At 38.7% G+C, this 26,305-nt stretch overlaps 1 long non-coding RNA gene across 1 annotated transcript; it reads right to left on the bottom strand.

Annotated features, from left to right (window-relative positions):
• LOC149991148 (uncharacterized) lies at window positions 1-26,305 on the bottom strand. The gene is made up of 5 exons (XR_016508608.1): window positions 26,152-26,305; window positions 24,512-24,584; window positions 17,237-17,281; window positions 355-439; window positions 1-121 (listed from the first exon to the last, which is right to left on the bottom strand). It is a non-coding gene; the product is annotated as an uncharacterized LOC149991148 (long non-coding RNA).

Raw genomic sequence — 26,305 nt, 5'->3', positions numbered from 1 at the left:
TATTGCAAGAAAAATAAGTAGCAGTATTGGTTTCTTCTTAGCCTTCTCTTCTCGAATTTTAGATGACAGTCTTCTCTCCTTGTCTTCATATGGTCTTCCTTCTGTGTCTCTGACCTAATTTCTTTTTATAAGAGCAGGGATCTTTGGATTAGGACCTATACTAAATAGTCACATTCTGAGATACTGTGGGCTAGGGTGTCAAAATATATATTTTGTGGAGATACAGTTCAGAGCAAAACAGTTTTTATTTCAGGTTTCCACATACATTAATACAAAGAAAGGTCCCTGTAAATATATATTATCTAATATAATTTTATACATTGAGTTTTTGGAATCTAGTTAACTGTGAGTTACCTTTCTAAAGGACTGATCTTCTGGGGAATCAACATCCATTTCTGAATACCTACTCTGTTCCAAGCAGTGGTATAAGTGGTAGGACCTGAAAGACAAAGGAAGCACATTTCTTATCCTTGAGGAGTTTGCAATCTGTAGTGGGGGAAACAATATAAACAAGCAAGTATAATAACATGTGCTAACATTATTACAGAGAAAATGAAATGTTGAAAGAGCAAATTCAGCTAGACCCATGATGACTCAATCAAGATAAAGGATTATATTAAGCTGTTGAATATTGCCCAATTAATAATACTTAATATAGTTTTAGAACTTATTATTTTTGACTTAATTTATTTATATACTTAGATTTTTTTTGGCCTAAAACTCTTTTCATATAGAAATTTTTTAAAGCTTTACAAAATATTGCTTATATTTATAGAAAAAATTCAGCAGAAATATGTAAATTTTTTGTCATAATATGTTCATGACCTTGCAGAGTGTGTTATACAAATTAAAAATCAGCCTGACAGGATACTATAAGATAAGCCATCATTGAACACAAGGCTACATATAAGAACTCTGAAATCCAAGGACAGTTGAAAAAATCAAACTATACACAAGAACTAGAACAATCCCTAATGATATATAAGAACAAAGATACCAAAGTAGTGAGATAACCCAACTCATTATCAAGTACTGTATCACTTAGCAGATACCACTGTCATAAAAGTTAACCTGAAGTTACGATACACTTTGAGAAGCATTCAGAGCATTTGAAATTATTTTTCATAACGCCACCATTTTTCTGATAACCAAAGATAAATTGATCACAAATCTCTGTATTCACTGCTGCATCTTCATTATAGATCTCTTTTTTCTCTTTAGTCCTTCAAAGATGCTATTAGGAGTGAAAAAAAAGAGGGTTTTAGGTTAGCAAATGCCATCAAGAAAAAGAGATTCTCTGTGGAGTTGCATACTTAAAATGGTACTCTAATAAAAGTCTAAAAAACAAAAAGAAACATGGCATGACAAATGCTAATGACTTAAGGAAAAAGTTGTCAAGGTTTGATAAACTCATTCCATTAAAAAAAAATTTCTTCCTAGGTTTTCTTGAAATAAAATGCATTGATATGTTATTTAGCTTTGAAATATGTAACATGAGAAAGTTGAACTAAATTAATTTTATAGTCATTGTCAATGAGGAATCTAAGATTTTACCCTATGTACAAGTTAGTCAGCCACAGTTTCATAGATACTGGCAGAAGATACAGCAGTATCAGTTGGTAAAATATCAGCATTTGTACCAGTTCCCTGAGCCCTAATTCTCACTGGGTCATGCAGGGAGGGCTTGAAGATACCTGCCCATCCAGTAGAGAACATTATAAAAGGGGAATTCTGAATGCATTATTTACAATGGTAGCAATCTCTGGAGAGGAACACTATCTCTGTTTTCCATGGCCCTTCACTATTCAAAAAGTCTTTTTATAAGTTGAAATGTAATTCACATACCATAACCTTTTTAAAGTATACAATTCAGTGATTATGGGTATATTCAAAAAATTGTGCAACAATCACCACTATAATTTCAAAATATTTTCCATTATCTGAAAAATAAACCTTCTACCCATTAATGGTCACTCCCCATTCTCCATCCCCCAAACATCTGGGAATCACTAACCTACTTTTGTCTCTGTGGATTTGTTTATTCTAAACATTTCATGTAAATGGAATCATATAATATGTGACTTTCTTGTGATAGGTTTCTTTCACTTAGCATAATTTTTCAAGGTCCATCCATGTTGTAACATGAATGAGTTCTTCATTTATTGTGGCTAAATAATATCTAGTGTATAACACATTTTGTTTATCTGCTTATAAGTTGATGGACATTTGGGTTATTTTGATATTTTAATTAAGAATAATGGTGGTGTGAATATTATGTACAAGTTTTTGTGAGGATATACTTGTATATCTTCTATTCCCTCGGGTGAAATTGCTGTCATATGACCACTCTGTATTTAACTTTTGAAGAACTGCCAAACTGTTTTTCAAAGCAGGTGCATCATTTTACAATTTCACCATCTTTGTATAAGAGTTTCAATTTCTCCACATCCTTGCCAACATTTGTTGTTTCTTGTTTTCTCAATTATAGCCATCACAGTGAGTGTGAGTGGTATTTCACTGTGGTTTTAATTTGCATTTCCCTAATGGCTAATGATACAGAGCATCTTTTCATGTGTTTATTGGCCATTTTCATAATTTCTTTTGATAAATGTTTATTAAAATTCTTTGCTCCTCATTTTTTAACATTGGATTTTTTTATTGCTGAGATGTAAGAGTTCTTTATATAATATTCTAGGTACTAAACCAGTGTCGCTGGTTCGATCTTCCAGTCAGGGCACATCAGAGAAGGAAAACTCTGACTCCAAAAAACCTCCGCTGCCTTGCGGCGTGCCTCTTCAGGGGAAAGGCTAAGGGAGTAAACCCCGACAGAAAATCCGGAGCCGGAGTCCCTAAGGCGGTTTGACGTTGTAGTCAACACCGGCAACTCCTGCGGCGCACCTGAGACCAAGCTGTATTGACTCCGTCTTTCCCTTGGACCCTTCAGCTGCGAAGAGAGGGGGGGTCTGCTGCATGGGCAACAGCAGACCCTCCATATCACCCTGCCCAGGCTCTGTAGCTTCAGCTTCACTGGAGAGGACACTCCAGCGTCATCGCAAGATGTCGATTCAACACGGGAGGAGACAGATACCGTGTCACTCCCGAGTCGGACTGCACAGCCATTCTCGGCGGTGCAGATAGACTCTTAAGAAGCTACACCATTGTCTCTCGAGACGGACGGCTGCCGACGACGAAACCCTTATCAGATATATGATTTGCAAATATTTTCCATGGGTTATCTTTTCACATATTTTATTTGGATTTTAAACTGACCATATGATTTTTCTTTCTTTCTTTCTTTCTTTCTTTCTTTCTTTCTTTCTTTCTTCCTTTCTTTCTTTTTCTTTCTTTCTTTCTTTCTTTCTTTCTTTCTTTCTTTCTTTCTTTCTTTTCTTTTTTCTTTCTTTCTTTCTTTCTTTCTTTCTTTCTTTCTTTCTTTCTTTCTTTCTTTCTTTCTTTCTTTCTTTCTTTCTTTTTCTATTGAATCTATTCTGGTGACATTGCTTCACAAAACTATACAGGTTTCAAATGTAAAACTCAACAAAACATCTACATATTGCATGTGCACCCACTGCCCAAAGCAAAGTCTCCTTCTGTCCCCATTTATCCTTCCTTTGCCCACCTCCACCTTCTGCCACCCCTCTTTCCCTCTGGCTATCACCACACTTGTCTCTGTCTGTGTGATATACAATATTTATTTTTTTTGCTCAACCTCTTCACCTTCTTTTATCTAGTCCCCCACCCCAACACCCGTCCTCTCTGACAGCTGTCAGTCTGTTTCATGTATCCATGCCTCTGTTTCTATCTTGTTGATCAGTTTATTTTGTTCATTAGATTCCACATAAGTGATATCATATGGTATTTGTTTTTCTCGGACTGGCTGATTTCACTTAGTATAATAATCTCCAAGTTAAACCATGCTGTCACAAAAGGTAAGATTTCTTTTCTTTTTTTATGGCCAAGTAGTACTCCAAGTATTAGTGTAAATGTACCACAGCTTTTTTATCCACTCATCCATCTACTGATGGACACTTGGCCTGTTTCTGCACCTTGGCTATTGTAAATAATGTTGTAATGAGTGTAGGGGTGCATATATTCTTTCTAATTAGTGTTTCATGTTTTGTTGTTTTTTTTTATTCCCAGAAGTGGGATCGTTGGGTCAAAAGGCAGTCCCATTTATCATTTTTTGAGGAAACTCCACACTGTTTTCCACAGTGGCTGCACCAGTATGCATTCCCACCAATAATGCAAAAGTGATACAGAGAGATCTGATTAAGATCACTGGGGAGAAGTAGGAAGGGCCATAGGAGGAATTTGCTAAGGCAATGCAAAGCAGTCTAGTACAGGATGGGCTGAGAAGCCAAATGCCTCCAGAGCCAATGGAAATAAAAAGAGGACTGGCTCTTTGGCTCACGAGCTTTTCTGACTCCTGAGGTGGCTCTCTCAGGCTCTGGCTCAGGCCCTTTCTCTTCCTTGAGGATGCCTAGACGATCCTGCTGCAGCTGCCTGATTGTGCTGCAACTGCCTGCATTTTTCTATGGACAGTATCTTGTATGGGAAGGAACTCTGGGCATAGCCTAGGGTTGGGCAGGCCTGGCAGATGTAGCAGGTTTGTTCTTTGAGTATTCTAGAGGGGATGGGCTCTGAGGCCTGCCATTCTTCCAAAATTGTGTAACTTTTGTATATTATGTTATTTTAGTTTATAAACTAACCCTATAGTAATAATTAAAAACTAATCGATAGGCTTAAGTAATCAAAGCTGTGACTTGAAAGCCTTAAGTGACTGCTTCTGAATAAAGACTCCTTTTCTTTATTGCCAAACCTTTGCCTCCAGAATTTTGCCTAGAGGGTGGCCATGGGCAGCGGGACCCCAATTGTCATTCAGTAACAAAAAGGTTCCCCTTTCTCCACATCCTCGCCAGCATTTGTTGTTTGTTGGTTTATTGATGATAGCCATTCTGATGGGTGTGAGGTGATATCTCATTGTGGTTTTAACTTGCTTTTCTCTGATGATTAGTGATGTTGAGCATTTTTTCATATGTCTGTTGACCGTCTATATGTCCTCTTTGGAGAAGTGCCTATTCAGATCCTTTGCCCATTTTTTAATTGGGTTGTTTGTCTTCTTGGTGTTGAGTTGTATAAGTTCTTTTAATATTTTGGAAATTGACCCTTTATCAGATGTATCATTGGCAAATATGTTCTCCCATTCATTTTATTAATGGTTTCTTTTGCTGTGCAAAATTTTTCAGTTTTGTGTAGTCCTATTTGTTTATTTATTTTTTATTTCCTTTACTCTATTTTCACTTTTTTTATGGTGTCCTCTGAAGGACAATAGTGTTTAATTTTAATAAAGTTCAATTTATATTTTTTGGTTGCTTGTCCTTTTGGTATTATGCATAAGAAATTGAAGTCAAAAATATTTATAGCTATGTTTCTTCTAAGAGTTTTATAAATTTAGTTTTTCCATTTAGGTGCTTGATCTATTTTGAGTTCATTTTTATATATGACATGAGGTAGGGATCCAAGTTTATTCTTTTTCATGTGTACACCCAACAGATTCAGCACCACTTGTTGAAAATACTATTTCCCATTGAATATTTTCCTTGTCCAAGATTAAATGACCATGAGTGATTGGTGTATTTCTGGCTTATTTTTATGAGAGCACCACACAATCTTGATTACTATAGCTTTGTATTAAATTTTGAAATCAGGAAGTTGACAAATTCAACACTCGTTACTTTTATTCAACATCATTATTAATGGTTCTAGTTTATGCTATGCAGCATGAAAAGAAATTAAATACATCCAGATTACAAATGATTTGGTAAAAGTGTCTTTTATTTCCAGAAGACATGATTGTCTGTGTGGAAAAACCAATTGATTCTAAAACTATAAAACTTATGAAGGAACACATAGGAGAAAAATTTTGTGAACTTAAGTTAGGCAAAGATTGCTTAGATGTAATACCCAATGTACAGTCCATAAAATAAAAATTGGTAAATTGAGCTTCATCAAAATTAAAAACCTCTGCTTTTCAAAAGACACTCTTAAGAGAATCAGAAAACAGCCCTGGCTGGGTGGTTCAGTTGGTTGGAGTGTCTGTCATTTTGTACACCAAATGGTTGTGAGTTAAATTCCCAGTCAGGACACATAGCTGGGTTGTGAGTTCAATCCCCAGTTGGGGTGCATATGGAAGGCAACCAATCGATGTTTCTCTCTATAAAAATCCATAAAAACATATCCTTGGGCAAAGATTAAAGATAAAGAGAAACCAAGTCACAGATTGGAATAAAATATTTGCAAGGCATATATCTGATAAAGGACTTATATTTAGAATACAAAAAAAAAAAATCTCAAAACTCAGTAATGAGAAAACCACCAACCCAATTAAAATAGAACATTTGATAAGACACTGCAAAAAAGATATTTAGACAGGAAATAAACATGTGAAAAGATGCTCAACATCTTTAGTTGTTAGAAAAATACAAATTAAAACCATGAGATAACCACACATCTATCAGAATGGCTAAAATTTAAAAAGAATGGCCTTAACAAGTATTGCCAAGGGTGTAGAACAAGTGGAACTTTTATAAATTGCTGTTGATAATATGATATGGTATAACTTCTTTGGAAAACAGTTTGGCAGGTTTTTATGATCTCTACAAAATATTTTTCTTTTTTTTATTTAATGTTTTTTATTGATTATATTGTTACAACAGTTCCAAATATTTTTATTCATGACACATTTTTAATAGTTCTATTGGTGCATTGTTGCTATAAAATAAATTGTATATATCTAAAAGTACAATTTAGTGCCTATGACATATTCACATACTTGTGAAACTATATCCACAATCAAGATGATTAATATATACCTCAGCCCCAGCAGATTCCTCAGTCCCTACCTCTAACCCTCAGTCTTTCTTTCCTGATGCCCAGGCAACCATTGATTCCTTTCTGTCTTACTGTAGATTATTTCACATTCCTAAGAATATTATGAAAATGGAACCATATATTATGTACTAATTCCTGTCAGGTTTTTTTCCCTCAATATAATTATTTGGAGATTTATTTATGCTTTTTTGCATATTAATTATTCATCCTCTTATTATTGAGTGGTTCTTTTTTTTTTTTTTTCTTGAAACATCGTTGTGTGGTTGCCTCTCACTCACGCTCCCAACTGGGGATCTGATGTGCAACCTAGTAATGTGCCCTGACTGGGAATCAAACCAGCGACACTTGGCTTGCAAGGCAGACGCTCAATCCACTGAGTCACAGCAGCCAGGGCCTATTGAGTGGTTCTATTGTATGCATACGCCATACTTTCAGTAGTTTCTTAAGTTAAATATATGCCTGCCATATGACCCTGCCAATTCCACTCCTAGGTATTCTCTCAAAAGAAAAAAATTCTATGAATACACAAAGACTTATACTTTAGTACACAAACTGTGGTATATACATATAATGGAACACTACTCAGCAATAAAAGCACAACAGCATAGATTAATCTCAGAATAAATATTCTGAATAAAATAGGTCAAATAAGAGTACATACTATATAATCTCATTTACATAAAACTATAAAATAGAAACTAATCTACATGGACAGAAATTGGATCAGTGTTTGCTTGGGGACAAAGCTGGAGTAGGAGGAAGAACTACGAGGGGCAGAAAGACACTTTTTTTTGAAGATAATTAAGTTCATTTTCTTGATTGAGGTAGTAGTTGCACATGGTTACATATATATATCTTTTAAAAATACTATTTTATTGTAAGAGCACTTAACATGAGATCCACCCTCTTAACAGATTTTTAATTATACACTATTATCTATAGGCATGATGCTGCACAGCAGATCTCTAGAATCTATTATTCTTTTTGTAGTCAAAATGGTTTCCTCACATTTGTTAAAATCAGAACTGGAATGGCATGTATAAAAGAATACAGTGGGGAAGATCCAAGATGGCGGAGGAGTAAATGGAAGCTACACTAACCTCCTCCCAGGACCAGTCTGGGTTTACAACTTAATTTTGGAGAAATCATCTGGAACAACCAACGAACACTAGCTGGAAAGAAGTCTTATAACCACGGAGAGACAGAAAAGGCCGCTACATCACAACGTGACCGGTAGGGAGTGCGGAGACGCGGAAGGGCTGGCTGGGCTCACATGGGTGGCAGCTGAAGGGACTGAGAAACAGCTCAGCAGCCGGGGATTCCCCCTGAGAAGGGCAGGGTCTAAACCCCCAGCTGGGCTTCCCAGCCTACAGCAACAGAGTGGAAAGTAAAACAGTATCAGCTGTGAAAAGCGAAAAGCCACAGGGTTTCTTGCTAGCCGGAGAGAAACAGCAGGAGAAAAAGAGCTCTTAAGTGGATCACATACGAAAATATTTTGGCCACCACTTACCCTGGGCTCAAGCAGAGGGAAGGCAGAGAGGACTGGAGACACTTGGGGAGAGTTTGGCACGGTGGCTTTGAGGGAAGAACTGGAGGAGCAGCCGACTGGGTCCCAGTGCTGACTCATCCCCAGTACTGCGGGTAGACCATTCCCCTCCAAGTGGCGTCAGCCTGAGGGGAAGCAAAAGCCCTGCCGACGGGAATTAAGCTGCCACACCCACAGTCCTTAAGCCTGACAGCTAATCACAGATTGAGCAGATTAACAATCAAAGAAGACAGACAACAGCAGTAGATCCCTGGAAGTCTCCAACAGGCTGCCTAGGGCCAGACTGGTACATGATCTGACGCCACCAGAGGCAGATCCAGGAAGTGCAGATCATTCTAGGAAGCACCAACAAACAATAGGAGTCAAAAAAATGGGGAGACAGAGAAACAACCTCCCATCAAAAGGAAAGGTAGAATCCCCAGAAAGAGTGCTAAATGAAATAGAGGGGAGCGAACTATCAGATATGGAATTCAAAACATGGATTATGGAGAAGCTGAATGAGCTCAGCGGAAACTTCAAAGAACTCCAGAAAAACTACAAGGAACTCACAGAAAATTACGTGAGCATGAAAAAGGACATAGAAGCTATCAATAAGAGCCAGGAGGAAATGAAGAATACGATCTCTGAATTGAAGAACACAGTAGAAGGAATTAAAAGCAGGCTAGAGGAAGCAGAAGATCGGATCAGCGAGCTGGAGGACAACCTACACAAAAACTCCCAGACAATGCAACAAAATGAAAAAAGACTGAACAAGACTGAAGAGGTTCTAAGACAGCTGCAGGACAACATGAAACGTAATAATATCTGTATCATAGGAATTCCAGAAGGAGAAGAAGAAGAGCAAGGGATAGAAAACCTCTTTGAAAAACTAATGACAGAAAACTTCCCTAACATGACGAGAGAAAGAGTCACGCAAGTCCAGGAAGCACAGAGGGTCCCAATGAAGATGAACCCCAACAGGCCCACCTCAAGACACATCATAATTAAAATGGCAACATTCAAAGACAAAGAGAGGATCCTAAAAGCAGCAAGAGAAAAACAACTAATAACATACAAGGGTACTCCAATAAGGCTATCATCAGATTTCTCAGCAGAAACACTACAAGCCAGAAGGGAATGGCAAAAAATATTCCAAGCAATGAAAAACAAAGGTCTACAACCTAGAATACTATACCCAGCAAAACTCTCATTCAAAATGGAGGGTGAAATAAGGAGCTTCCAAGACAAAAGAAGGCTAAAAGAATACATCTCCACCAAACCAGCAATGCAAGAGATGCTAAAGGGTCTGCTCTAAGAAGATAAAGAAACAGAGAGAGACAGAGAAGAACACAAGTACAAAGGGGAAAAATGACAGTGAATAAGTACTTATCGGTAATAACCTTAAATGTAAATGCATTAAATGCTCCAATTAAAAGACATAGGGTAGCTGAATGGATTAAAAAGAATGACCCACATATATGCTGTCTACAAGAGACCCACCTTAGAACAAAAGATCTACACAGACTGAAAGTAAAGGGATGGAAAAAAGTATTTCAAGCAAATGGGCATGGGAATGACTCGGAATGACTTTCAAAGGTAATAAAAGCCCGCGAAATAAAAGGCCTGCTGCCATGGTTGGTTGTGCGGTCCACAGCAATCTCTCCAGGGAAAGAATGAAGGTTGTTTTCCTGAAAGATGGCTAGAAGGGACCTTAAGGCACAATGGAAAACCAGAAAGACTTGTAAAGGACAGGTGTGTACAGGCAAGGATGAATGCCAGGTATGTGGCCCAGCTTCTGTGCCCTGAAGACCAGACTGAGGGCCACCCTAAATGTTCCTTGGGTAAGTTCCAGCAAAACAGAACTAAACATCATAAGTGATCATTTGCTGCTCTTGTTATGTTTATGCAAACGAACAGGATAAATTAAAAATGGACTTAATGTAGCCCCTTTAAAGACAAGGAGAGTAATCTTAGGGAGAAAAATCATTATTCAAGGAAAATCACAATGATCAGTGGCAGACTGTAAAGTAGGGCAGCTAACCGTCTTAAAAGTTTCTTCTCACTTAAAAAATGGTTTCACTTGAAAATTAAACCATATCTGTGATATCACCAAAGAGATTCAAGTTGCAGGCAAGTAGAATGTCAAGTGCCTTGCAACTGAATGTCTTCCCAATAAGACAGTCTTACAGATTTAGAGACTTGTTTGTTGGCTATGTTACATAAATTAACATGTGTTTTCTGTTTTCAAAGGGCATAAGCCTATGACCGCATTACCTCAGTGATTGTCTGTACGCAAAAGGCTCACTTAATCCTCTCTGCAGTGCTGCCTCCTGAGACTCAACGGTTTGGCTGAACTAAATGGCTGGGTTGATGAAGAATAGGGTGGTCTGTGGGCTTCACTTTAAAACTGAATTCTCTTTTCTATCCTAATGGCTTGGACAGAAAGGGCCCAGAGGTCTGAGAGGGGGGAAACATAAACTATTTCCCTCAGCCCAAACTAAATATAATGGGCAAAAGGGTTTTGGACAGGCGAGATGTGCCTAGCACACCTTCCTCCAAAGAAGCCCCCCCCCTTTTTTTTTTTCTCCTAATGTGGAACATTGAAAAATTAATCCCTGCCTTTTGTCACCTAGTAGTTATGGATTGAATGATGCTTTTTAACCCTTTTTGCCAAATCTGTTCCCCCCAGAACACAACAAGGATGCCAACCTGCTAAACCAAGCACGCCGTTGTCCGGAGACAGCCAACTGACCTGGAGTCTGCACAATCCTTCCCCATGTGGGAAGGCCACCCTCCCCTCCACACCCCCACTATTATTAGGGATTTCTGGACCCAAGGGTAGGTAGGACGACGACCATGTCCAGCTTGAAGCAGCTAGAGGAGCTTGAGACCTTCGCCCATTGTCCTTTACAAGATTACAAAGGGTCTTAATATCTGAGAGGGAGGGATAGTTATTTTTTACGAACCATGGGTACGGACTTGGGGGGGGATGCTGGGGGAGGGAGATACTGGGTGGAGGGGAGTAAAGGGGAAAAAATTGGAACTACTGTAACAACATAATCAATAAAATATACTTTAAAAAAAAAAAAAAAAAAAAAAGAATACAGTGGAAGCCTGCGAGCCAAATGTCACTGGTTTGATTCCCAGTCAGGGCACATTACTAGGTTGCAGGTCAGGTCCCCAGTCGGGGGCACGAGTGAGAGGCAACCACACAGTGATGTTTCTCTCCCTCTCTTTCTCCTTTCCCCTCTCTCTAAAAATAAAATAAACAAACAAACAAACAAATAAATTATATAAAAAAAAGTATACAGTGGATCTTTCTCTATAGTCAGTTGTATCATTAATGTTCCATCTCCTGTTTCCAACTGATCAGAACATATAAACTTCACAGAGCAGGTACATGGACTCAAACTTTTCTCAACTGGAAGCACTCTCCATTCAACATACCCATTAATCTTCCATAAGTGAAATTTCATACCTCTTGATTAGCAACTCCCCTTTTCCCTCTTCCCCCAGTCCCTGGCAACCACCATTCTATTCTGTTTCTATAAGTTTGACTGTTTTGTATACAAATTTTATCAAAGTGTACACTTAATTATAGTTTACTGTATGCCAATTATACCTCAATAAAGTGTTCATGGAATTACACATACCTTGAAGAATAATAATTGCAGTTAACATTTATTGACCATTTACTATGTGCCGGGCACTGTAGTAAGCATTTTAACCTATCAATCTATCTCATTCTCAAAGCAACCTATGATGGAGGTATCATTCTAAATTTCACTTTATTAATGAGGAATCTAAGTCATAATAAAGTTACTTGGTCAAGGCCACAAAGTCTCATAAAAAGTGGAATAAACCATATGCTTGCTTTCTCCCATAATAATAGCTGAATTCAGTACTTTCTGAGGCTGACCCTGGCTTAATTATTTCACATGCACTATCTCATTTAATCCTCAAATCAGCACTATGAAGTAGGTAATATTTTGCAGATGAGAAAGCAGGCATGGTGGAATTAAGTAACATGATCCAAATTATACAGCAAGTAGAGATTTCAGAAGGAGCAGAAATCTGAACAGAGGATCTTCATCCATCATATGAGTTTTAGTGGAAAATAGGTTGAGAACTACTCTCTGTTTAGAACTTGGGCCTGTGGTGTATACTGATGGATCTGACTTGCCTGATGCCGAACGCAGACATTTATTCTATCGATCCCTCACTGCCTTGGCCCACCTTCCTGACTAGATATTCAGACACCGACTACAGCTTGCATTGCAGTAGAACCTGCTAAGCCTTCCTATCTGACTGACCACCTCCTTGCCCTTCTCCCCCACCCCAAGCCACACCGTATAGATGAGTTGGTTCTTCCAGCTTTTTGACCTTAATGACTTGGGTCTCTACCAGCCCCAGTTTCCTCTTCTTTCAGATTTGGGGTTACTGATAACCACAAAGTCCCTTAGAGTAGATCCAAATTAAGATGAAGGCTAGTTCACAGACCATCTTATTCAAATTTAAGTATATCTCCTTTCTTATAGGTCCATGGATTTATGTTGGTATTAGAAATTCCATGCACAGTTGAGGGCTGTGAATGTGGAATAAGCCATGCTCCCTGCTGAAATCTCAAGGGCCTTGGTTACAGAAAACGTCTTGTTTCTTTCAAGCACCCACTCAGATAATTTTGAAACATAAGTACATACCCTCCCCTTAACCCTATACTCCCTTGGGACTGCTTATTCTTCTCTCTGATAATACAGAATTGAGCGGTGGGTGGCTCAGAGTTTCCCTAAAACCATCAGAAGCAACCGCTTCACCTCTTCTGCTCATCTACCACTGCTGTGCTTTGCTCTCACATCTCCTGCTGGTTTAGATTTGATACAGCTCTTACGCCACTTACCCTTGACTCTGTTCTCCCCTTTCATTAAACATTTGGCCTCCCACTGTACTACATTTATTGCTACATTTTAAACATGCAGTTCAGCACTTTTAAAACATCTGAATAGAAGAGTTGTTCTTGGGAGGGCAGTTGCAGTGTTACAATTCAGTGTACTATTCCTTCAGTCCTACCTCCTTCATGGAATTCCATATCTCTTGCTGACGCCTTTTGTTTTTCTCTTTCCTCTGTCCTATAACCCTCCTGCTCAAGGCTTGTTTTCTTCTTCAGTGGTCCTCAAACTTTATAGCACGCATCAACATCACCTGGAGGGCTTGTTTAAAAAACAGATACCTGGGACTCACTGCAAAGTTTCTGATCTAGCAGGCCTGGGTTGGTGCCTGAAAACTTTTAGTTCTGACAAGTTTCCAGGTGATGCAGATGCTGTTGGTCTGGGGACTATACTTTGAGAACCACTGTCCTCACTGGTTCATATTGAATACCTATCTATATCTCTGGCTTGTTCTCTAGGGGCTAGGCCCTTTTTTGTGAATTGCCTTGATGTGCAAAGCTGTCAGGTGTGGCTGAGAAGCCTCTGAGGCCCACATGCTGAACTCTTGGATAAGGCCAGAGGCAAGTCTTTAAATTAGAGTCAACAATTGTGAATTACCCTAAAGGTAGAAATTTAATGTGCTCTCTAGAGGTAAGAACTCAGAATCAAGGTGTTAGATTTATGTTTTAAAGTTCTTGCACTGCCCAAATTAAGCTAGTTCACCTTTTTAGAAGTAAGAGAGAAAGAATAAATTTAGAAAATAAAATGGAATCTACTCCTGAATAGCTAAAATAAATGTGGTCTCTCATATTCTTATTCCTCTCTCTCTCTCTTTCTCTCTCTCATGCACACACACACACACACTTAAAATGTGGTTCCCTTAAATGGTCTTTCTTCTAATTTCCAACCTTTGGGATCATACTTATACTTAAAGGCTCAGCTTTTCCATGAAACCTTCCCTACTCTCTTCTTCTTATATGTTTCTGTAACATTCTTTTGCAGTTAGATGTGTATTTGCCAGTTGCCTTGACAACATTGTAAGCCTCTTGATTGAGATCATGGTAGATTCTAAAATTTCAGTTCGGAGTGATAGGAAGGGTAGTCATACCATGATAATAGAATGTAGATTGGGAACCTAGAGTAAAAATACATTTTTTTATCCTCACTTCATGACATTTTCTTATTGCTTTTTAGAGAAGAGAGGAGAGAGGGAAGGAGGGGGAGGGAGGCAGAGAGAGAGAGGGGGTGGGAGGGAGAGGGGGAGAGAGAGAGAGAGAAAGAGGAACATCGATCTGATGGAGAAACATTGATTGGTTGCCTCTTGCATGCACCCCAACCAGTGTGCAAACTTGCAGACCAGGCATATGCCCTAACCTGGGATTGAACAGGCAACCTTTTGGTTTATGGGATGATGCTCCAACCAACTGAGCCACACTGGCCAGGACATGAAATATTTTTGATATTGGATGGCTGGCTGCTAAGAAAACAATTCAGACAGGTAGGATGGGATACAGGAGAGTGCAATAACCCATAGACTATACATTAACTTTAAAGTGATGGTAGCCAGCAGAAAAGTTAGAAAGGCTAAGGTCTTTGATAACCTTAAAGACAGAAATTAGCAAACTGATAAGAAGGTTTCTTTTTGGAAACACTACACACTTGGAAGACAATATACACATTAAAATAAACCTAACATTGCTCAGAACTCCACTTTTGTGAATGCTTTCAGAGACCTTTCATCAGCCAAAAAGGACACCCGTGACTCCGTCAGCTTATATCTTTCACTCTCTCCCTTCTCTCCTTTACTTAGCTTGATTCATTATCCTCCCTTTCCTGCCAGATGTAGTAATTTGAACCTCTCACTTCCTGTTCCATGGGAGTCTCTGCTGGTGTTGGCTTGTGACCAGACATAGGGTAGAGGGGCTATATAGGATGGAGGCTAGGTCCAAAGGGCCAAGTTGAAGCTAAGAGCTAGGAAGAGTAGTACTCAGCATGTATCAGAAAATAGACTGACTTCCATAATTTTATTTGTATGCTGGAAGCCTACTCTAAGTGCTAGTAGTTTATAGTGTGCAAATCATAGCTTTATAAATTAAAGAACATACACAAAGCACACAAATAGATACACATGTAGATAATTCTTAATTTATCACGTTAATGCATCTTTAGCACCATGGCCTGGATATAGTTACTACTCAATGTTTGTTAATATATTATTAACTAAAATTATGTATGTAAGTCCTAATATGCTAGTTACAATAGAATCAATTACTTTATAGTCCTACATTGTATTTAATCATCAAAAATAGTGTAAAAGGAAAAAAGCACTCTTCTAATAATATTGGGTTGGCCAAAAGATTTCGTTTTTTTCTCTGTAAGATGGCTCTAGTAGAGCTTATTTATCCTTAATTTCATTCAAAACAACTTTGTTAGGTTGTATTGTGACAGTTGTGTCAGTATGCATTTAAAAGAAACTTATCAAAATTGGTGAATTTTTGTGTAGCCATTTCAATATTGAAGATGGAAGAAAATAAGCAACATTTTTGGTATATTATGCTTTATTATTTCAAGATAGGTAAAATGCAACTGAATCACAAAAAATGATCTGTACAGTGTATGGAGGAGGTACTGCGACTGATTGAACGTGTCAAAAGTAATTTGTGAAGTTTTCTGCTGGGGATTTCTCTCTGGATGATGCTCCACTGTTGGGTAGACTAGTTGAAGTTGATAAGGATCAAATCGAGACATTAAAAACAATCAACAGTCTACCATGCAGGAGATAGCCAATATACTCAAAATATCCAAATAAGGTGTTGAAAATAATTTGCACCAGCTTCGTTATGTTAATTGATTGATGTTTGGGTTCCACATAAGTTACGCAAAAAACAAAAACAAAAGAAAGCCCTTCTTCACTGTATTTCCACGTGTGATTCTCTACTTAAATGTTCTGTTTTTAAAACAAATTTTGATGAGCAATGAAAAGTGGATACTTTACAATAATGTAGAATGGAAGGCATTGTGGAGCAAGTGAAATGAACCACCACCAACCACACCAAAGGCTGGTCTTCATCCAAAGAAGATGATGTTGTGTATGTGGTGGGATTGGAAGGGAGTCCTCTATTATGAGTTCCTTCTGGAAAATGAAACAATTCCAACAAGCAATGCTCCCAATTAGACCAACTAAAAGCAGCACTTGACAAAAAGCATCCAGAACTAGTCAACAAAAAATAGATTATCTTCTATCAGGATAATGCAAGACCACATGTTTCTTTGACGACCAGGCAAAAACTGTTACAGCTTGGCTGGAAAGTTCTGATTCATCCACCCTATTTACCAGCTATTGCTCCTTCAGATTTTCTTTTATTTTGGTCTTTACAAAATTCTTTTAATAGAAAAAATGTCAATACACTGGAAGACTGCAAAAGGCATGTGGAACAGTTCTTTGCTCAAAAAGATAAAAAGTTTTGGGAAGATGGAATTATAAAGTTGCCTGAAAGATGGCAGAAGGTAGTGGAACAAAATGGTGAATATGTTGTTCAATAAAGTTATTGGTAAAAATGAAAAATATGTTTATTTTTACATAAAAACTGAATGAATGTATTGGCCAAACCAATAGTTATATAATTATCATAGGGCCATATATGCATGCAGTGGAAAAGCTTTATTCTATAGATTTGCAATTAATCTCAGCCCTGTGTATCTTTAAATTTGGCCACTAATGAAGCGAAGGCTTTGAGGCACTTTGATGGTGTAAAGCAACAGCATGGTAAGAGATTAAAGGATTAAAATTTTCATGCAAATTATGGTTGGTTCATAGGGTTTAGAGGAAGGTCTGCCTTTGTATAATATCAGGGTGAGAGATAAAGCTGCTAGTACTGATGAGATGACAGCTCACCTTAGCCTTGGGTTTTGAAGGCACCAGGAAGCCCAAGTTACAGAGCTATTTTAAAACATAAGTAAAATAAAAGCATCAGCAAATAGATACCTTTGCATCTAATTCTCAAGAAATCATCCAGTGACCAAAAGTCTTTTCCAAAATTTTCTGAAAAATTCATGTGCAAACCTCAAAGAAAGCATTCTGAATGAATCTGACACCAATGTAGATTATATTTTAGCTTCTAGTAATGTTGGAATCGAAGACCTAAAAATAAGTTAAGACAGGACCTATATATTCTCTGCTACTGTATTAGGTAAAATATAATTTAAAGGAGTTGTTTTCTGGGTTGACCTGTTTAATTAATATAAATTTCTAAGAGCTGTTCTGGTACATAATGTATACTTGATTTAATGTGGTAGTTGTGGTCATTTCCATAAAATATCAGACATAAGGCCTGGGTCAGAAAGAAATTTTTCTATTCTATTATTATATAGGAAAATCAAACCCTAAATCTCCTGCTTTTGCCAGGAGAATAAAGACAAGATTGGTGCTCACATGAGACTATCAACTCTTTGGAATTGTTAGTAGGTGTATGTTTGTCATTGAGTTAGTAGGGTAAGCGGCTTACATAACTGATTTGTGTGCAAGAGACAAATAGGTAATAATGAACAGATAAAAATTGATGTAGGATGGATGAAACTTGAAATTTTATTCTCAGTGAAAGTCGGCAGCCGTCCGTCTCGAGAGACGATGGTGTAGCCTCTTAAGAGTCTATCTGCACCGCCGAGAATGGCTGTGCAGTCCGACTCGGGAGTGACATGGTATCTGTCTCCTCCCGTGTTGAATCGACATCTTGCGATGACGCTGAAGCTACAGAGCCTGGGCAGGGTGATATGGAGGGTCTGCTGTTGCCCATGCAGCAGACCCCCCCTCTCTTCGCAGCTGAAGGGTCCAAGGGAAAGACGGAGTCGATACAGCTTGGGTTCAGGTGCGCCGCAGGAGTTGCCGGTGTTGACTACAACGTCAAACCGCCTTAGGGACTCCGGCTCCGGATTTTCTGTCGGGGTTTACTCCCTTAGCCTTTCCCCTGAAGAGGTATGCCGCAAGGCAGCGGAGGTTTTTTGGAGTCAGAGTTTTCCTTCTCTGATGTGCTCTGACTGGAAGATCGAACCAGCGACACTTAGCTCCCAGGCCGACGCTCAATCCACTGAGCTAAACCAGCCAGGGCTGTCAGTGAAAGTAGCCAGTCACAAACACCATATATTGTATTATTCTATCTATGTGATGTCTAGAATAGGCAAATCTACAGACGTAAAGTGGATTACTGGTTGCCTAGGGCAGGGGAAGGAAGGGGTGATGGCTAAGGAAGGGATTATTTCTGCTGTGAGGAAAATATTCTAAAAATGGTTGTACAACTGTGAATAGACTAAAAACTGATTAATTGTACACTTTAAAAGGTGAATTGTATCACATATGAATTATATATCAATAAAGCCTTTAGAATTTATGTGGGAGAAAATATAAAACAAAAATAAACCTATTTCTAAGACTTGCCTAACTACTGATGCCCAGATATGAAAACCTGTTTTTATTATTTATAGATGTCAAACATGTGTTCCTTAATTTTCATGTAATTACATTTTGTAAAGGTCAGAAAATAAACACAAACCACAAAATAAGAGATAATAGATTTTAATTGCATAATTGCTGTTCACTTTTGAACTATATTCATCTCTGAGACTGTTTATACTGGTTATAAAAAACCCTGAACTTCATAAAATAAATAGCATCCCTATGAACACCCATATGTGTTTCTTTGATCTGCATACTTTAAGAAGCAAATTAAAAGATTTTCTCTCACTGTTTATTACTACACCTATGTCTTAGTAACATATAGATTGGACAATTACCATTTATAATCTGTTAACTCGCTCCTGAAAATCACTTGGGGACTTTGGTTAATGTAGGACAGGAAAGACTGTTCTTTGTTAGAAGCATATTTTCCAGATAAAATTGAAAGAGTTGGTTTATACTGTATCAAACTGTAGGTGGCATTAATCTGGGAATTATCAGTTTCTATCAGTCTCAGTACTTTTGCCAATAGGAGAAATGAGCACTACCGTCTCTTGGGCTAATTTTTATAGGGTTGTTTTAGCTGCTTGGCACCCTGCTTCCCAAACCCTGTAATCGTCACAACTGAACACATTAACCTTTACTTCCGGGTGAGTGACTATTACTGTTTCCAGGTGTTTCCTCATTGTTGACTTTTCCTCCACTGGGACCAACCCTATTCCTTGTCAGGGAGGATTTAAGGAGCAGTATTTCAGTAGCTCAGTGGCTCAGTTAGCATCATGTGGACCTATTACTTCTGGTTCTATTCTGATTTCACAGACTAGTTGAAGTAACTGGTTGTCTTGAGTACCATTTTTATTTGCCTGTGTCTGCCTCACTTCATGGACTTCACCTGATAGGCTCGATTCCTTTAAGTCTAGTGTCCTGCCTTGTTTAGCGAGGTTTTGCTAGGACTAAGGGATTGCTAGTTGCTTTCTTAATCCCAATCCCCATGTCTAGATTCTTGCATATTGTTTGCCACAAGACTCTCTGGATTCTATTATATGCCTACCTCCTGGGACATCCATTGCTGCACTTCAGAGTCTAGTTGTCAGCCTGCCCACTGTCTACTCAACCCCAACTATTTCACCTGCCTGTCCAGACCTGTCCTATTGGTGACTACAGAAACCTTCTTAACTTTCTAGTCTTGCCCTAATTAGTCTCTGTACCTCAGGGTATCAGGCTCCTTGGTCTGACTTTGCCTGCCAATGACAAGCAACTGTTGAGATAATAGCTCCCAATTTACCAGTAAGTTTTTATTTCCTTGGGCCAATGTTTTAGTAATTCTTTTTCTTTTAGTAATTCTATTTTTCACCCTTTGTTTCCTGTATGTAATCTGTGGAGAGGTTTTTTTTTTTTTTTTTTTTTTTTTTTTAGTGTCTTGGATTCATTTCTTTCTCTTCATTTCCTCTAAGGCTACTCTAATTCCAATCCTCATGACCTTATCTGGTAGGACTTTATCTAGTTTTAGCTACAGTTCATCAGTGGTGCCTCAAAGAGACACCTCAGAGGTTGAGAAAGAAGCCAAGTGGACATATGCAGAGATATGATCTCTCCTCTCATGCTAACTTCAAACAGGTTAGCTTGATTTATATCTGTTGTCTATATTGGGGTTCTATGAAGAGTTTGATTTAGAAAGAAATAACCTGTACTAGAGGAAGAATAAGTTTGAAAATTAGTGTTCAAGATATTCTGCATAGACCTGTTATTCTGCTAGCCCAGTTCCTTAAAATAACTTCTTTATTTTATAACATTCCTGCTAAATATCCTTATCAGTTCCTACTACTACATCTTACATCCAAATCTGCTTACATAGTGGGAAAATGCTCTGGGAATAACCATGTTTCCCACCATTCTTCAACGTCTATGTTCTCACCATTCTAGTCAAGCCCCACTGGCCCCTCCACATTATTCCTCAGTATTGTTTCCAGGTCATTCCAGATGTGGGCTTCTCCTTACTTCATTTCTTGGTTTTGCCTATTCAAGTCTGATTTCTGCTTAATAGCTTAGCAGCTCAAGTCTTACCTTCTCCTTTAAAACTTCATTTGTTCCAAGCCCAACTAATTTTACCCTTCACCATATTTAGAGGCAGTACCTCTGAGTTAGGCAGCTAATTTCCTCTTACTATTCCAAACATTTGCTTTCTTGTTTTCTCAGGTAGATTTTCTACCTATCAATGGCAGAGGCTTTATATTTTACAGTCTGTCCCACTATAATGTACCATGAATAGCACATTAGTGATTGGTAAATCTGAGAATGGTGTCAAAATAAGCTGGAAGTCTGGCTGGTTGGTTCATGGATGAATTTCCTTAGCATTTTTAGTTTTGTAGTGGTCAGAAGCGAGCTTTCTCACAATTAAGGAGAAGTATTAGCAATACACAAAGACTTTAAGAAAATGATAATTCTGTATACTGTGCCTCTTTACTGTGACTGGTTTAGTGGCTTCAAACATTGTAAATTTTCTGCACCATTAGACTATTTGATAAAACTGTGAGTATTGATAATGAAGCTGTGAAGACTTTTCATCATGTGTTTTTAAAAGGTTGTTCCTCCTCAATTAGATTGCTAATTGTGGAGAGTAGGACCAATAAAATGGTGTTGGCCCAGTCAAGATAGGATAAAATATACAAAAATAAAATGGGGTCACTCATATCAACCAAGATGGCTACCAGCCAGCCATTACACTTTGGTTCAAGAGGGAAACTACCTAAGTCACATTAGACACATCTGGCAAGGAGACACACCCAAGATATCTGCACACATGACCAGAACAGCAGTGTCTACAGAGTGGGACTACCCATAGATAGGATCCTGGGAAAATTCCCCACTTACCATCAGGATTGCCAAGACACTTATCAAGAGACCCAGAAGGGTGGAGTACAGCATTCTCAAGGGTATAACTGAGGCAGGCTTCAGATCACTGCTGAGATAGCTGAGCTCCACACATGAGTGCTGCTCCACGCCACACTGATCTCCCTTGGCACCAGCTGCTGGAGGCTCTGCTCTACTGGACTGAGGAATTCATCTGCCCTGCTGCCCACCTGGCTCTGGAGATTCTTCATTGCAAGATGCTGAGGACTCCCTTGCCCACCATGCTATCTCCAGGACCTGCAAACTGAGATTCTGGGGCTTGGGTTTCCTACCCTCCATTGATTGCTTTGTGTGTGTGTGTGTGTGTGTGTGTGTGCGCGCGCGCGCGTTATAATTCTCTTAGATTGTTAGAGTGTGAGTAGGATGTTAATGTATGTTGATGTTCTACTTTGAGTGAACCTGCATTCAGTAAAAGCTGAGTGAATAGCATAGTTACCTTGTGTGACTCTTGTCTATTCCTTGGTGCTGGGTTGCTCAGAAGGCAGCAAGCCAAGTAATTGCCCAGCTGACTTATAAGAAAGACTATATTGTGAAACGTGCTCACAACATTAATTTTGATGAAAATGACACTTACTAAAAGTGACTGCCTTTGAGGACCCATGTCGGGAAAGAGGAACCATGAGGACTACCAAGCGTTGATGACTGTGATGCTGGGTAAAAAACCCAGTGGAGATTTAATCTCGTGAGTGTTTTTATCAGGATAGTTATTGCTTTCATTGGTGCTCTGATTACAAAGTCACATTGGATTTAAGTGATCTTCCCTAACCATTTTTCCCCCAGGAGTCCTCTTATTTTTAGTGTGAAATTCTGCAGGACAAGAGATTTTTCAGGGAGACATATATGACAATATAACAGAATGTTTGGTACTGTTTTTATTTGCCTAGTTTGGTGTTGGCCATATAGTACATGCTTAATAAATACTTGTTTATTCTTAAGCAACCTTTAATTCATATATAATTTCCCATGACCCTACCTGCTTGGACAGCCATTGCTGCACTTCAGAATCTAGCTGGCTGTCTGCCCATTGCCTACTCAACCCCTCCTATTTCACCTGTCTGTCCAGACTTGTCCTGTTGGTGACTACAGAAACCTTCTTAGCCTTATAGTCCTGCCTAATCATACTTGTATTATCCATATTTCCTTTAATTTCTCTATTAATGACTCATATTGTTTTAATAAGTGCACTCAGCAGAAGGGAGACACAAAAACTAGAGGAAGACTGTAAGGATCATCAGAAACCTCTGATGTAATGAATGGATGGTTCTAAAGTCAATTTGGAGAAAACTAGAGCCTTTTATCTTTCTTTTCTACAGGGACTAGCTTTTTAGCATTTTACCTTTCTTTTCTCCAGGGGCTGGCTTTTTAGCACTGACTGTATGCTAAACTCATGAGAGGCCAGAGGAAGAGACCAAAAGGTCAGTGCCTCTAACATACATGTGTTGATATCAAACTGATGGTAGCAAACTTATTTCTTTAGCATCTGTAAAAAGCTGTCTCTCCATCCAGCAGCTTACTTGTGTGTCCCAGAAAGGTAAAAAATAAATTCAGGTACAGTCAGATTAGTAGAGGGACCGGACTTGGTGAGATGCCTGGTTCCTAATCAGTAGATAATGTGTCCTTGAGGGAGATCAGTGGCTCCTTTGTGTGTTAACTTCCAAGAGAGGCCAATGACCCTGATGCCTGAAGGATAGGTGTTTGCAATTACTGTTTACTTTAACTGGAGCAAAATGCTGAAAAATAAACATCAAGAATTAAGATGGGGCTGAGATAACCACAATAAAGTAAAATGTAAGCCACATTAGGAACAGTTTTCAATTTTTGCAGTTAAGATATGTGTCTTTTACATGTATGTCTAACTTGATTTTAAATGTAGCTTTGCCTGGCCTGAGGATAGTGAAACCCAATCTTATGTTCAAAATAATGTTAATCCATTTTTAAGTCTATTTACACTATCTAAACAAGTATTTTTACTTTCAACACAATGCCTTCCCCTTTTTAAAATCATACCAATAAGACCTACAAGTAGGGCCATCATGATCTGGAAGATGCTTATGTTATGCTTTTTCTCTTGCTAACAGCAGCCCCCATCCCATGTCTCCAATTTCTTAACCATAAGGTCTCTGCACATGTTATCATTATTTCTTTAGCCTGGAATGTTCTCCACTCACCTTCTTTGCTCCATAATTGCTCAAAACATTTTTGCTTAACATCCTTCCCAATAGAGAGGAAGTTCCATAAAAGCAAACTACATCTGTGTTGTTCACCATTGTACCCACAAAACCTAGCACGGTACCTAACACTCAGTAGGCTGTCAAGAAATACTAACTGACTTTACACTTTTAAGATTCAGCTCTTTGGGAAGGTGTTCTGGAGCCTCTGAGTTCCCAATTGTGCCTCCCTTGTGTGCTCCTGGGATCCCTGTTCCTATCTGTTGTACTGAACTATGAAGTATGTGAGGTTCTAAAATGGCGGAAACAATGTCTGCTTCATGTCTCTAACCCACTGCATTCAGTTAATCACCTGGTATACTCTAAGGATTGCAATAAAAGTCTACTGAGTAGATAACTGAGCAAAAATTTGAGCTTGGAAAACCCTCAGTAATGTCCTACCCACTTACATGTCTGAAACAGAAATTATGTATGTGAAAGCATTGGACAAACAGGTCATGACTTTCTGCAACAACCATTTTCCATGCAACTTTTAAGGAGGGGCGACATTTAAGCAATTTAAATGCGCGTACTTGTAGTAAGTTGAATTCAAAATATACAACAGAATTTATGTCAAAGAAGAACTTGAACAAAGCAAATTTACCTTAGGGCTCCTTGTCCACACTCTCTGGGAGCACATATTCCCTCTTTTCTGCTGTCTCTGAGTGGTTTACCACCTGCATGATTAAAAAGATGGTAAATGATACAGCCTGGATTTAAATGGTTTGGACATCTTTTCACTCTACTGTCCAAGTTAATTACCTCATCATGCCCATATCATGGTCAAACTTATTCTAATGCACTCAGTAAATACTGTATGTTCTTAAACAAATCAGAGTCAGCAAAGCTGAATTTAGTGTGAAGGGGAAAGGGGCAAAAGGAGTCATACATAACCTGAAGATACTGAGTTGGACAAAAAGTCCGTTACGTTTTTTCTGTAAAATAGAGGACACATTTTTCATTTTCACCAATAACTTTATTGATTTGGATTTTTTAGTACATCAGTTATCTCCCCCTATTGGCTTCTAGTAGGTAGAGGCCAGGGGTGTAGCATCTTCCAATGCATAAGACAGCCAGGCAGCAAAGAATTATTCAGCCAAAATGTCAATAGTACCAAGAAACTTCACAAACCACTTTTGATACATTCAATCAGTCACAGCACCTTCTCTATACACTGCACAAATCGGTTTTTTTTTTTTTTTGTGATTCAGTTGTGTTTTTACATTTCTTGAAATAAAGCATAATATGCTGAAAATGTTGCATGTCTTCTTCCATCTTCAGCGTTAAAATGGCTGCATAAAAATTCACCAATTCTGATAAGTTTTTAAAAATGAAAGCTGATATGACAGTTGTCACAATACAATCTAACAAAATTGTTTTGAACAAAGTTAGACAACTAAGCACTACTAGAACCATCATACGGAAAAAATGCAACGGACTTTTTGGCCAACCCAATATCTGAGTAACAGGGACATGTTTAGAGACTTGGTATCTGAACTTACATTTCCTGTACCTTCCCTAGCATATGTGCTCTTATTCTGATGGTCTGATGGTAGTTCCCTCAAACCCTGCCCTGTTCCTTGAATGTTTTCAGTGCAAACATTTTTAAAGCGTCCTGTTTAAAAAGGATGGAAGCAATATTATGTGGGGCTCTTCCTGACAACCCAAGGTTTAAAGACTAAATATACCAGCAGTGCCCTGCTGTTGCAGCACAAAAACACCTAGCATTTCTACCGCTTTACATTTTAAACAAAGTTTTGACACACGTGATCTTTTTCAATCCCCACAACAACCTGAAGACTGAGACTAGCACTCAAAGTCAAATTTCTAGCTCTCTACAGATGCTGTGGTAAAAAAGCCTCACACTCCTTCAGGATTAAGTGGTGGATGCCTGCTTCTTTTACTACCCAACAACATGGGAATAAAGGAGAAACTGTATTTCTTTTGCTGCAACTCAACCATGGCAATAGAAAGCACCCACTCTTTCCACTTTGACACATCCAATGTGTCTAGGCAATTAATCAGAGCTTCCCAATGTGGTTTTCCCATGGGTGCCAGTTGCTTTGCTAATCAACCCCTCCCACACAGCGTAGCAAGACCACACCGCCAGCCAGGCCTCTGCCAGAGAAGGTGCTCTGGCCTACACTAGAGAAAGCTGATACTCAAACTCACACGTGAATCCTCCTGGGCCTCAGTTTCCCCATCTCTAAAATGGGCTACACCTCCTCTCTCTGGACTAGTTACCTCCCATTTCACGCAAGGCCTTTTTGGAATGAAATCAGTGCTTAATCACAGCTTAAAGGTCTCTTGTTGAGCTCTGGTCGCCGGGTCGGGCATGCTCAGTAGCTGGGGCCGCCTCGGCACAGGAGTAGGAAGCAGTTGTCTGCGCCGGGACGGC

This window comes from Furipterus horrens, unplaced genomic scaffold (genome assembly GCF_987537825.1).
Source record: "Furipterus horrens unplaced genomic scaffold, mFurHor1.1.pri manual_scaffold_17, whole genome shotgun sequence".
NCBI classification, from domain to species: Eukaryota; Metazoa; Chordata; class Mammalia; order Chiroptera; family Furipteridae; genus Furipterus; species Furipterus horrens.
Note: the sequence above shows the minus strand (reverse complement) of the source record. Positions and strands in the feature narration are given on the sequence as shown.